The 13,265-nt window shown below is 43.9% G+C and overlaps 1 long non-coding RNA gene across 1 annotated transcript in view; it reads left to right on the top strand.

Annotated features, from left to right (window-relative positions):
* Positions 1-262: 262 nt before the first annotated feature.
* Positions 263-13,265, top strand: part of LOC108540960 (uncharacterized) — a 35,198-nt gene continuing 22,195 nt past the window's right edge. The window contains exon 1 of the long non-coding RNA XR_001888815.1: positions 263-330. This is a non-coding gene — a long non-coding RNA (uncharacterized LOC108540960). The remainder of the gene's footprint in view (positions 331-13,265) is intronic.

The raw sequence follows: 13,265 nt of genomic DNA, 5'->3' as shown, positions 1-13,265 counted from the left end.
TCTGAGAGGCCCGCCCAGGGAAGTGGGCCTCGACCACAGCCCTTAGGAAGACTGCTGAGCAAAACAAACTTTAATTCTTAAAGACTTAATTTTGTTTTAGGAGACACTTAGCATCCCTGCCGCCCTCCGTCTCCACCTGGGAACAGCTTGCAACAAGTGTGGCCTCACTGCAAACCAGTGACAGACTTGGTGACAGATTTGGTGACCAAATAATGTGCTGACTGAGGGCCCTTGGTCAATGATTGTCCCCATGGCTGAAGAGCTGAGAGGCCCATTTCCATGGTCACCACAAAAGTCTTCATGGATAGTGTGGTGCCGACACACCTACAGGTATTTTAGTTTATTTAACTGATTTATATGACACTTTCACGTGTTTACTAGTTGTGTGTAAATCATTTCTAAGATATTTTCCTCAATGTATAGTTTTTTCTTCTGTTTTTATGCAGATTTAATGCAGTTGAACTTTATTTTTCTTCCTTTTCTACATTGCAATATCAACAAGTAAGTTGATTTGGTTTGGATTTTATATTTAATTTTGAATAGTTCTAGAATGTATTTTAACATCGGGTTTAAAGTTTGGCATACATCATTTTAAAATTCCAAATCATCAGCTAATTTTTCCCCAACAGTTGGTTGAACAATTCCTCCCTTGTTTATTGCTTCAAAATGCCACTTTTATCGAATAATATGTCCTTATATATAAGTTTCTCTGGTATAAGTTGTGTGCCGTATCTGCTGTTTCCCCAGCATCTCACTTCATACCCAGTGGTAGCTCCACAATCATCTTCCATGACCTGAATGCTTGTGTGAGCAGAACACTGCGAAGCATGTTACCTGAGCATCTCATTTAATTCCCACAATCAGCTTACACTGTGGGCTGTTACTGCCTTCATCCTGTAGACAAGGAGTCTGGGGCTCACAGGGGAGAGGTGACGTGCACACCTCATCGAGCCAGCAAGTGTCAGCAGTGTCCAGCGGAGAACAGCCGTGACTCTCCTGTCACACCGTTCACATCTCTACGTGCACAAGTGTCTGCAGCCTCTCCATTCTGTCTCCCAGAGCAGCATGTTCTGCTTTTAGAGACCAGCAGGGCACTCAGGAGTAACTGGCTGGGCAAGTCACCTCTTTCCTCCGCCTCTGCCTCCTCCTCTATCTCCTTGTTCTTTCCCAGTGTTTTCCTGAGTGGGCGTGCACTCGACTCCCGTGAGCTGGGCCGAAACCACTGAGCTGTTGAGGTGTCTTCATTCCCCAGGGCTGCTGTAACAAAACACCGGAAACCGGATGGTTTCAAACAACAAACTGATTGTCCCACAGATGGAGCACCCAGGAGCCTGCAATCGAGAGGCTGGCAGTGCCACGCTCTCTTTGGGGGTTCCAGGGAAGAACGTGTTCCATTCTCCAGGCTTCTGGAGCTGCAGGGAGTCCCCAGAGCTCCTTGACTAGGAGATGCGGCACCCCCACCTCCACCTCCGCCTGGCATGGTGTCCGCCCTGTGCTCCTCCAGGCATCTCTCCTTCTCTTATAAGGACACCAGTCCCATTGGATCAGGGCCCACCCTACTCCAGAATGACCTAATCTGAGCCAAATACATCAAGCCATGATGCTATTTTCAAAGAAAGCCACATTCTGAGAGGTTCCAGGAAGGACAGGAACGTAGGGGGAAACGCCCTATTCAAACCCTGTATGTGCCGTATGGAAATACGGTATGAAATGTGTGTAAACCAACTGACCCCGTAGGTCCATTCCTAGTCCTCAATTTCCCACAGAGGGGAGAGGCCTGCCCCTTTCTCTCCACCCCACTGTCGTGTGCCTCTCTGCAGGGTGAGACCGAGAGGAGGAAGGAGCCTGCGTGGGCCACTCAGCCCCCGGGGTGCTCTCCTTTCCGTCCTCATGTCGTGCCTGTAAAGAAGGGAGGGGGTCTTCTTCTGTGTCCCTGCTGCCCTGTGCTAAGGATGGTGGGCTCAGGTCCCACCTGCCTTCTGGAAGCCCTGGGTAAGCGAGTTTGCTCAGCCACTCCCAACCCTCACTGGCGTCATTGTCCTGCACTTCTGACAACGGCCAAGGGGTTTGGAAGCCAGTCCGTGGCCCCAGGTAAAGTTCAGGTCTCCCGGCCAGCTTTAGCAGGAGAAAGACTGACTTACTATGTCCATATGTCTGAATCCTCTGTCTGCCCGCCAACTGGTTTGGGATTTGACAGTGAACTAAATTGGAGAGGTGGCTGGAAAGGATTGACATGTGCTGGTCAGAATTCACAGGTGGAGAGAGAAGCCTGGGGCTGGGCCAGGGCAGTGGCTTTCAGCATTACTGCTTTAGGAAGCTCAGTCCCTTGACCTTGGTGGTGTCAGAGGGATGGTGCTGGGGCTCCTTAGTGACAGGCGAGGACTCCAGTGAGGCTCTTACCCAGGTCTCACCTTGGCCTGACTTCCCCAGCTCCACCTGGGCCACAGCAGGGACTAGAAAACCAGAAAGAGAGTCTCTGTAGCCCAGCTAGGCAGAGCAGGTGGGCAAGCAGATGCTTCTGGGAGTTCTCCCTGGTTCCATAGCCAGGGCAGTATCTATACTAGGAGATATTTTAGTATTTTCCTCTTCATCTTGTCTGACCTTCATCTAAAGTTAAGGGGGACTTATCCAGTCATTATGTGGCTTCCCCCATTTGCTCTGAAATCCAGAAATGTGTCGTTATGATTCTGGATTTTGGGAATCAAAAATGGGAGCACAGCTTTCTCCATGGGACATAGATTGTATTAAGGAACAAATGGAGCATGTGAAGAGCCATTTTGGAGAGGGAAATGGAGGAATAAAGTTGAATGACATTCAGGAAAATCTAAAGACCAAAATTATCCTTACCTGAGATTTACATGTGGGACACGGGTGACATGGGCACCAGGAGACCTGGGGCAGCAGCTAGAGAAGTTTCAGGATGATGCTGGAACTAGAAGAGAAAACTCCAGGCCCAGCCCACCCCTGCACTGGACCTCCAGGTCTGCAGAGTCCACGCTGAGCACAGGCAAGTTTGGAGAAGAGCAGACGGCAGAAACCTTGGTCCCACCAGGCCACTGGGCATCTCACAATCATCAACAGCAGCTGCTGTTCAGGAATCTGCTGAGCGGGAGTCTCGGGCCAAAATAGATTCTGAGAAGGAGAGACAAAATAACCTCTAGCTGTTAGATTTCACTGGCAGGGGCAAGTGGTGGTGGTAGCTGCAGCATGGCCCCAGGTGCCATTGCTAACCAGCCCACCTTCAGCACAGCACCCAGGTGCCAGGGCATGAGGCTCAAAGAGAAGTGAAAATTACAAGCCTTTCTATATTCAAAATGTGCAAAAAGGAACCCAAATCTAAGCCCTGGTGACCAGGGTATCATTATAACTTCCTAAGTTTTGCAAGATAATGGGTATATTTCAGACGTCACTCTTTGATACAGGAAACATCTGTGTTTGGCTTTTTGTCTTTGCATCAGACAGCTATTGCTGCAAAAATGCTGCGTAACAAACAGAACCAGAACCTCAGGCTTTCTTTTTCATTCACAGAGTCGTGTGCAGGTCGTGGCCCTGCTGGGCTCAGCTGGGATTGACTGGGCTTGGCTCCAGTCTGTGGGCATGGCTTAGGTCCACTCACTGAATCCCCTCATTCCTCTCAGGACAGCAGCTAGCAGGGCATGTCACTTTGATGGCAGAAGGGCAAGAAGCCAAGCTAAACCACATGGGTGCGAGTGAGGACTGTTAGCTTCTTGTCTGCTGACTTTCTAGGGGCCAAGAAAGCAAGTCATGTGACAAACCTCTAAATCAACCCAAGATAGATTGTCCTCCACGTATTCCACCGGGAGGCACCAAGGAATCACACGGAACAAGTTTTGGCTGTATGATCTATTACAGAAAGAGGGTGAAGATCTGGGACCCTGAAGCTAAGCTACCACTATACCACTAAGAGATTTTTTCCAAACCAGTGTAGGGCTGGAGGATCTGCTTTTGGACATATGGCACTAACGCTTGGCAGGAGTGAAATCAAGAAGAGCTTTCTTTGACCTGCCCTCTGTCCACCTTCCTTCAGATGCATGAGTCTCTAGGACAGCCTTTGGAAGTGTTTCTGCCTTTACCTGGAAGAACCTCTCCTGGCCAATTCACTCCTCATCCCAATTCACTCACTTGTCCCAAAGACTTCTCTGACTGGTGAGACTCGAGAGGGGAACAGGCCACTGTGGCTGACCTCAGCTCCCCACTCTGCAGCAAGCACACTAGGGTCAGGTGTGGGTCAGGATGCCCTTCTCCCTCTGTCAGGCAGAACACCCAGTGGTGATCCAGCCAACAGTCTGACTCTTCTTACTCTGCAGACCTCAATCCTCCTCCATGTGAGTCAGCCCAAGGACTGGCTTGGGATAGAGGCCGACAAGAAGTCCAGTTGGAGCCATAAATCCAAACTGAACTCTCCAATGTAAATTTGCCTCTCAGACAACAAACAACAGATGAACAAAATCTCTTGTTGGCTTTAAAACTCAATCTCTACAGCTCCTGTGTCTTATTTCTTAGGAGGTCTTAATTCATAGGAGATTTAGGACTTATGAATGATTAACCCCCTAAGAACTAACAAGCCCCTCTCCATTTATAAGTAAAATTTCATTAAATACAGTTTCATTAAAGTATAACACACATGCAGAAAGATGCACAAATAATAAGCAAACAGATAAATGGATCTCATAAAGTAAACACACTCATGCAACCAACTCACAGATCATCAACAGAGTGTCACTTAGATGAAGAAGCAGCTGGGTATTTATCCAAAGCAAAAGAAATCTGTATATCAAGGACATAGCTGCATCAAACGTTTATTGCAGCGCTATTCACAGTAGCAAAGACATGGACTCAACCTAAGTGTCCATTGATGGACAAAGGGATAAAGAAAATGCGGTATATACACACAACGGAATACTTTTCAGCCATAAAAAAAGAATGAAATCATGTCTTTTGCAGCAACATGGATGAAACTGGAAGTTATTGTTAAGTGAAATAAGCCACACACAAAAAGACAGATGCTTCATGTTCTCGCTCATATACAGAAGCAAAAAAAAAAAAAAAAAAAAAAAAAAAAAAAAAAAAAAAAAAGCAAAACAAAACAAAAAAACTGTGATTTCATGAAGATTGAGAATAGAATGCTATATTATCTGGCTCATTACAGGAAAAAAGGAGCGGGGTGTGGAGAATACGATGCCAGATATGAGAGGCTGGGAAGAGGGTGAGAGGGAGAGGGGATAAAGAGAGGTTGATTTGTGGGTACAAACATACAGTTAGAGAGAAAAAAATAAGTCCCAATATTTGATAGCAGAATAGAGTGACAATAGCAACCGTATAATGTATTTCAAAGTAGTTAGAAGAGAGAACTTGAGGCCGGGTGCGGTGGCTCACGCCTGTAATCCCAGCACTATGGGAGGCCGAGGCGGGCAGGTCACAAGGTCAGGAGTTCGAGACCAGCCTGGCCAGCATAGTGAAACCCTGTCTCTACTAAAAATACAAAAAATTAGCCACGTGTGGTGGTGGGGATCTGTAATCCCAGCTACTCGGGAGGCTGAGACAAGAGAATCGCTTGGACCTGGGACGCAGAGGAGCTGAGATCGTTCCACTGCACTCCAGCCCAGGTGACAGTGCAAGACTCTGTCTTAAAAAAAAAAAAAAAAAAAGGAAAAGAGAACTTGAAATGTTATCGACACATAGAAATGATTAATACTCAAGGTGATGGATGCCCCAGATACTCTGACTTGATCATTACACATTCTATGCATAGAACAAATACAGGTACATCATAAATATTTTAAAATATTTTAGATCAATTAAAAGAAGAAACAGAACCTTGCCAGCAACCCAGAATTACCCCTCTCATGTCCACTTTTGTTAACTAGCCCCCTTCTCCCATTATTCAGACTCTGAACACCATAGACCAGTTTTGCCTATTTTTGAACTTAACATAAGTAGAATCATATAGTATATCTTTGGTGTCTGGCTTCTGATGTCTAAAATTGTATCTGCAAGCTTCATTTGTGTTGTTGTGGTGAATTGTTCTGATTTGTCCATTTCTATGACTGTATGAGATTTTACTGTATTTATCTTTTCTTGATGGACTCTTGGACTGGTTCCACTTTGTTACTGATATGACTATGGCCACTATGAACATTTCTGTGCATATGTCTTGGGTGAACATTCATATGCATTTCTGCTGGATACCTACCTGAGAGTGGAATTGCTGGGGAATAAGATACAAAGGGGTGTGTGGACATTCAGTTTCCAAACTGGTGGTGCCATTTACACCCCCAGTGGCACTGTGTGAGAGGTTTAACACCTCCAAATCCTCATCAATACTGAGTCTTGCCTGTCGTCCTTGTTTGAGCCATTCTGGTGGATGTGTTGCAGCATCTCCTGTGGTTTTCTGTGGCGTTTCCTTGACAACGCATCAAGGTGAGCATCTTCTCGTACATGGGCCATTTGAATATCCCCTTTGTGAAACACTCAGTCACATCTTCTACCCACTCTCTGCTGGGTTTTCCCTTTTTCTTACTGGTGTGTGAGAGTTCTTTATATTTGCTGCAGATGAGTTCTATGCCAGGTATGTATCTTGAAAAGCCTTTTCCTGCTCTGTGCTCTATTCCTTCCCTGTCATCCTGTATTTGAGCTAGCTCCTCACTCCCTGGGAATGACCCATCGTAGGTCTCTCTACACATCCGCTATGGTTTGGCATTCTAGTCCTAACTGTAACTCAATACCCTGCAGATTGGTTTGCAGCTGGCTGGATCGCACAGGCATTGCTCCTCCCTCATTAGTTAATGCCCATAGTCCCTGAACATGTATAACTTCTTAAGCGGGACCCCAGTAAGGAAATACACTTTTACTCAGAGATACCCACAATTCCTATCAATCCGCCATCAACCCAGGTGTCTTCAAAGACGCTTCCACTAAAATGACTCTAATTCTATCATGAAAGCCTGTGAATCAATCTGGAACAAGGGTAAGAAGAAAAAACACTTTTCCTCACAGTGAGATCTTCGTCGAGAGGTCCAACTCACCCATGGGACCCTAAGTCACTTGTACAGCAAAGTCAAAATGGGACCAATTCTGGTTCTACTTCCAAGAAAGGGACAAAAGGAGGAAATCATTTCTTTCTTGTTCACATGAGCGGGGTGTCACATAGGTTTTCCTACTGCACAGCAGGCATTTGGGCAGGGAACATTTGCAACATTGAGGTGGGACAGGGAGCAATGCCAGTCTGAGACCACTGGTGCCTTTTCCATGAGGGTCCACCTGGCTGGAACATTGGCTGGGAAGGTGGCAACCAAGACAGCAACACACAGCATTGTGTAAGAAGTGGACGAACACACCACCCCCGGGTGGGCACGGCTGGAGGAGGAGAGCACTCACCGGGGTGTCGCCAGAGACCCCAGGAAACACACGCTGGAGCCTCTGCCCCGGCACAGTTTCAGAAAATCAATCTCAGCTCACGAGATCTGCAAAGCACCCTTAGCCATGGCTATTCTAACAAAGCCCACAGCCATTCCCGAGAATTCCAGCTGAAGGGGAACGCCGAGCAGATGTGATATCTTGGCCTGGGAATTTCCGAGTCTCTTGTTTCTCTCCCAGGAAGCTCCACCATGCTCTGCCTGAGTCTTGGGTGCCCAGCATTTCTCACAAGACAAGAGGTACAACACCCCAGCCTGATCAAGGACAGAGTGAAAAACGTGGGTGATGCGGCTGGTGCCACCTATAAAGCTGTCTACAAAACCATGCTTAGAATTAAAAAAAAAAAAAAAAAAAACTGACTGAAAATCCGAATATAGCCATACTCTAAGTCCACATGTGATTTTGATGAGAAGGGTTTGCACCTCCTATAAAGCCCTGGAGTAAATAAGCAAACTCATTAAATTATCAAGTGTGAGAAAGTTTCCTTTGAAGAATTCTCAAAGCAAGTCAATAATTTCTGGATGGAAAACGGGCACTTCCCACCGCCTGCACATGCGGCCCTGGGGAAATGTGAGTTTTCTCAGGATGGAAGCAAGAGTGGAGCAAGCAAGTTAGGGAGTGTGAAGCCCCTGGCAACTCTAAGAAAGTGGAAAATTGAAGCTATTCTGCCCTGGATTTGTGGGCCCCAGGGCCACTGTGGCGATGAAAGGAGAGAGAAGGAAGTCCCCAGGGTACTCAGTCAATGAGTTCGTTAATGGCACTGCTGAGAAATACAGTGGGGAGGAGCAGAGAAACCTCAAACCTCAGTGGGTGTTGCGGCCATCCTTGGTCAGCCTGCAGACGTGCACCCATGGTTGTTTGTTTGTATTCTGTCCAACAGAGCTTTGACTCTCTCAAGTCAGCCCCAGCTGACCATCCGTTCTTCCCTGCATCACACGTGCAATTCCCTGTAGGGGGGACCTGCATCCCCAGCACTAAGAGCCCCCCAGGGAAGGGGACCCCTGAGCTGTCAGTGCCTGGCACAGCTCACCCTGCCACACATCCAGCCCGGCCTTCATGGCTCCCACCACAAACACTGCCTCAAACCCTCACCAGAAATCCTTCTAGAATGAGGTGCTCTTTAAATCCAGATGCAACTGGGAATAAATACTTGGTTTTTATATAGGATTTCCAAGTCCCCAGTGAAGATTCTATTGTGGCATTACAAACTGACATTTACTAGAGTAAAAGAAAAATAAGGAGACCAGATTTCCTTTGCAGATTTTGCACTCAGTAGGAGTTGAGTAGCAGGGAAGAAATTACATTTTTGTATCACCTAGTAAATGCCTCGACCCATCCTCTGGGCAGTCTCGGGGGTACCTTGGGCTCTTTCCCATCACTTGGTCTTTGATGTCCCCTCCCTCCCTGCTCCCGTCTGGGTGGTTTCTGAGAGTAAAGGATGAAAATGATACTGCAGCTCCATGGGAAAGGGCAGCCTCAGGCCTAGAGTTGCCCCTGGCGTGCATGGTCTGGTGGCCCTGGTCTGGCTCTGTCTCTGCCACTGCTGCCCACATCTCTGGCTGTTCTCAGCTGGGTCATGGCCCAGTAGCTCCCTCTGCCAACCAACCGGTGCTATCTCAGCCTCCCTGGTGCATTTTTCCTGAGTCTGACAATGCTGCCCATTCGCTTTAGCTTAGGTGTTTGGCCTGTATCTGCCTATGGGGTCCTTTTCCCTACCCTGGCCACTCCTGGAAACCTCCTGGTCAAACTTCCATGCCCCCTGAGTGTCCCCACAGGCATGGGCAGGAATTTCTTACTGCCTTCCACACCCAGAAGGAGCCAGGGGCATCCTAGGAGTATTGGTCTTGGATCTTCTGCAGGACCAGGCATTCTCCTCCCCAAGTCCTCAGTGGGGAGTGACACAGAAGCCCCTGTGTTTTTGCTTTACCCTCAATCTTTCTCTTAATGTACGTCCTCCATACCTCTTGAACTCCAGCCTCAATTGTGACACATATCTGACTAATTATTTTCTCCTTCTCCTGCCACTATGTGGGGCGATCAAGAGCACAATGAAAGATCCAAGAGCCAATTGTTAGATTTTCAGGGGTTTTGCAAACTGGTTGTTAAGGCATTATTAAAAAGCAAATCATAAAAATTCACAATTAGATTCATTTTATTAAAAGCAACAGCAATAAATACTTAAACCTCATCACTTCCTAATGATCTTGCTACTTTTTACTATTAGTAGTGCTCTTGTTGTCTACATTCATTGTCTCTTGATGGTGGAAACAAACACTGCTTGACAGTGATCACTGGGAACCTCTTTCCAGGGCTGTGATCTGTCAGGTCACATCGGTAGCTTGGAATTGGCCATGGAGGGAGTACTTACACCGTGGACACTGGCAAATGCTATGAACCAGGACTTGACTTATTGTTTTGTTGATTGTTTAGTCTTAAAGATATGATAGAGGAAATGTTAATACTCAATGCAGGTTAAACATGAAAGCATGTTATGTCTGTAACTATCATGTTGTGAATAGCCCAAAAACTTGAAGATATATTCTTTCATTATCAGAAAACTCAGCAATTCAGCAAAGAAGTCACTCACATCATGAACAAGCTAGTGAAGCTTCATTGTTGTTTCATTTCTTTTTTACTTGTGAATATGAATGAAAATATCAACCAGCATTTATGTCAGAACTACTCTCATTCAAGAATCGGAACCATAGGTTGACTACAGATATTACATAAAAGTTTGGCAGAAAAAAAAAAATCAATAAACTATTCTGTGAGAATAAATTGGTATAAGAAATTTATAATAATGAGTATTATAGGATTTGGCATTATTTGTAAATATTCGCTGCATATTTTTATAGCGGTAAATTTACAATGAACTTATGTCTACATGCATACATTTTAGACATCTAGTTATTAATCCCTCACCAGCACACCACACAACTGGCTAGAATACTGGGCTGGGTACAAAGAGAGACAAACCAGTTCACCAGTAAGGAAACAAAAATTGAGAAGTATTGTTAAAAGGCTATGTCTAGGTTGGGTGCAGTGGCTCACGCCTGTAATCCCAGCACTTTGGGAGGCTGAGATGGACGGATCACGAGGTCAGGAGATCAAGACCTTCCTGGCTAATCCGGTGAAAATCCGTCTCTACTAAAAATACAAATAATTAGCTGGGTGTGGTGGCGGGCACCTGTAGTCCCAGCTAGTCAGGAGGCTGAGGCAGGAGAATGGCGTGAACCTGGGAGGCGGAGCTTGTAGTGAGCCAAGATGGGGCCACTGCACTCCAGCCTGGGTGACAGAGCAAGACTCCATCTCAAAATAAAATAATAAAATAAAATAGCCTGTCTATTAAAAATCCAGAAAATGCCATGTAAGAGATGACTTCACTCTAAGACTAGTTAGGAACAAAAGCAAAATCTAAAAAGAGAGAGTACATCTGGGTCTAAGGAAGTATGATTCTACCTCCTCCCTAGCCTACCTTCTTTTACCCCCTCAGACTGGAAGAAGAGAAATTGGAGAGGAGAGCAGAGGGGTACAGTTATACCACATTGTGGCTTTAATTTTCACTTTAATGACTAGGGAAGTCAAGTACCTTTTGTATGTTTATTGGACATTTGGATTTCCTCTTTTGTGAAGTGCCTGTTCAAGTCTTTTGATCATTTTCCCATTGGGTTATCTGTCTTTTGCTGGCCAATTTCTCATTATTTACTTGTCTAACTTGAGAAGCTTTTTAAAAAATTATATTCTTTCTATTATCTTTTCAACATAATTTTTTTCCAAAACGTTTTTACCTGGGATATTTCACAGCTTTTCTGTGAGACATCAATATGTGTATTTATATCTCTAAGGATATCTTTTTATTGATTTTCATTGTTTACCCATAATTCTTTTCAATGACAACTTTCTCACTCTCAAGTACTTATCTTCAACATTTATAGACTTAAAGACATGTTTAGTCATTATTATAGTAAAGACCATTCTTTTCTGTTTCACTGCCATATTTTAGTTTTTTGCATTACAACATATGACTTTTTTTGTTTATTTGTTTCCTTGTTTACCATATTTTTCCTATCAACAGTCTTCATCTTGTTCATCTGCAGTGTTTAGAACAGTGAACACTGTATAAAGGAAATGGCTTCAAATCCTTATTGAATTAAAGTAACCAGATTTCTGTCTAATAATGGGTTTTCTTTTTCATCTTAAAGCTCGAACATTCCACCAGAATGTCTTGAGAAATTTTCTGTTTGTTTTGCCTTGAATATGGTGAGCTGTTTTCATATTTAGTCATAGTCAATTGCATTATACCTTTGATTACCAATTCCGATCCCATTACCAAGGATGGTATTTCCAGACTCTATTTTCCATGTCTGTTGATTTTTTAAATGTTTTTGTGTTACCTTTAATAAAATTACACAAATAACATATTTATTCATGCTTTTTATTAAAAGTCAAAAAATAGAAAATTGTAAAAGTGAAATTCTTTCTTCTCCTGTCAGGCCTGACATATTTGTGATTATTTTCCTTGACATGTAGTAGTCATTGTCAAATGCACATATTATAGAATATTCAACCTCCTCCCAACAGATGGACATTTAAGTGATTACTAGTTTTTCACACTTGCAGAGCTGCGTTGTATATTTCTGTGAATGTATCATTCTGCATGTGTGCAAGCATTTCTATAGGATATTTTGCTACAGGTAGAATTACAAGGCCAAAGAGCGTGTATCTTTAAAATGTTAGCAGATAATGCTAAATGGATCCTCAAAAACACTATGCCAATTTATAGACCCCAAACTAAAGCGTTTATTTCTTGTACTTTGGTGACCAACACTGGCTAGTATCAATTCTGATAAGCAAAAATGTCATCTTCATTCACGTTCTTCTTATTTCTTAAGAAATTTCAACTTTTTGAGTGTTTTCTCTATTTTATTTTTTATATCATTTGCTTAACTTGCTGAAGGGCCATTTTTTGATTTTAATTTCTTCCAACAATGATGCTCTTTGGTTTATTAAATGTTTTATTCTCCCCTTCTACCATCATATTTCTGTTTAACAAATGACATACTTTTTTTTGTCTCTTTAAGAATAGAAAACCATCCCTTTATAAGATTTTCCTTTGTTCCGTAAAGTACATCCCTTTCAGGTGAAGATTTTCTTCTTAGTTGTTGTAACAATGATCTTTTTATGTTTCACATACTTCTAGGTCCTTGCTCCTTGTTGTTCTCTGCTTGCCTCATTCTTGAAACATAGATGTTTTGCTTTATTGTTGTAGCTTAGGCGTATTGAAGGCCTGCTTGTTTTATTATGAAAATTACCAAACACCACAAAAGCATGTCTGCAATGGCCCCATGCACCCATCACCCAGATTCCAAATATTATCAGGAAATTGCCATAATTCATTTATTTGTTTTCTTGTCTTCCTTCCTTCCCTCCCTCTTTCTCCGTTCCTTCCTTCCCTCTTTCCTTCCTCCTGTCCTTCCTTATTTCTGAAATATTGTAAAGCAAATTCTAGATACCAGATCATTTCATCCTGACCTTCTTCAGTATGCTTTGCTGTTTTAAAAAATGGGGATTTTCTTATATAATTATGATGCTATTAACACCTAACATAATTAACAATTCTTTGAAATAATCCAATACCCATTTCAAATGTCGCTAAGGGCTTCAAAAGTGACTTTTGTGAAGTTGGTTTGAAAGGTCCACTTTTAAAATGTATTATCATCTGCCTATTTGAGTATTGTGGGTTCTGTGTTGTGCTGGTCTAGGACTAGAAAAGAAATTAAATGGAGGGATGGTCCCTGCCCCCCAGTTCCAGCTAATCAGTTGTCCCA

Source organism: Rhinopithecus bieti, unplaced genomic scaffold, assembly GCF_001698545.2.
Source record: "Rhinopithecus bieti isolate Rb0 unplaced genomic scaffold, ASM169854v2 scaffold_19482, whole genome shotgun sequence".
Taxonomy (NCBI): domain Eukaryota; kingdom Metazoa; phylum Chordata; class Mammalia; order Primates; family Cercopithecidae; genus Rhinopithecus; species Rhinopithecus bieti.
Note: the sequence above shows the minus strand (reverse complement) of the source record. Positions and strands in the feature narration are given on the sequence as shown.